This window comes from Nicotiana attenuata, unplaced genomic scaffold, assembly GCF_001879085.1.
Source record: "Nicotiana attenuata strain UT unplaced genomic scaffold, NIATTr2, whole genome shotgun sequence".
Taxonomy (NCBI): Eukaryota; Viridiplantae; Streptophyta; class Magnoliopsida; order Solanales; family Solanaceae; genus Nicotiana; species Nicotiana attenuata.
In genome coordinates, this window is record NW_017673936.1 from 1 (window position 1) to 822 (window position 822).

An 822-nucleotide genomic window follows, 5' to 3' on the forward strand; every position below is an offset into this window, starting at 1 on the left:
GCGTCATTTACCTGTACTGGTGTGCCCTTAGTGAGATCTATACTGATCATCGGAGTTTGCAGCACTTGCTCAAGCAAAAGGGATCTCAATATGTGTCAGAGGAGGNGGGTTTAGAGCTGACTGAAGGTTTATGACATCACTATCCTATATCACCCGGGCAAGGCCAATGTGGTGGCGGATGCCTTGAGTCGCCGGGCGGAGAGTTTGGGGAGTTTGGCATATTTACCAGCTTCAGAGAGGCCTATGGCGATGGATGTTCAGGCCTTAGCCAGCCAGTTCGTGAGATTGGATCTTTCGGAGCCCAGTCGGGTTCTAGCCTGTGTAGTTTCCCGGTCTTCCCTATTTGACCGTATCAGGGAGCGGTAGTATGATGACCCTCATTTGCTTGTCCTTCAGGACAGGGTCCAGCGTGGGGATGCCAGAGATGTGACCATTGGAGATGATGGAGTAATGAGGATGCAGGGCCGGATTTGTGTGCCCAATGTTGATGGCCTTTGGGAGTTGATTCAAGCAAAGGCCCATAGTTCGCGGTATTCCATCCATCCGGGTGCCGCGAAGATGTATCAGGACCTGAGGCAGCACTATTGGTGGAGGCGAATGAAGAAGGATATAGTTGGTTGTGTGTCTAGATGCCTCAACTGCCAGCAGGTGAAGTATGAGCACCAGCGCCCGGGTGGGTTGCTCCAGCAGATAGAGATTCCAGAGTGGAAATGGGAGCGCATCACCATGGATTTTGTATCTGGACTTCCACGGACCTTGAAGAAGTTTGATTCCATTTGGGTTATTGTGGACCGGCTGACCAAGTCCGCTCATTTCATTCCT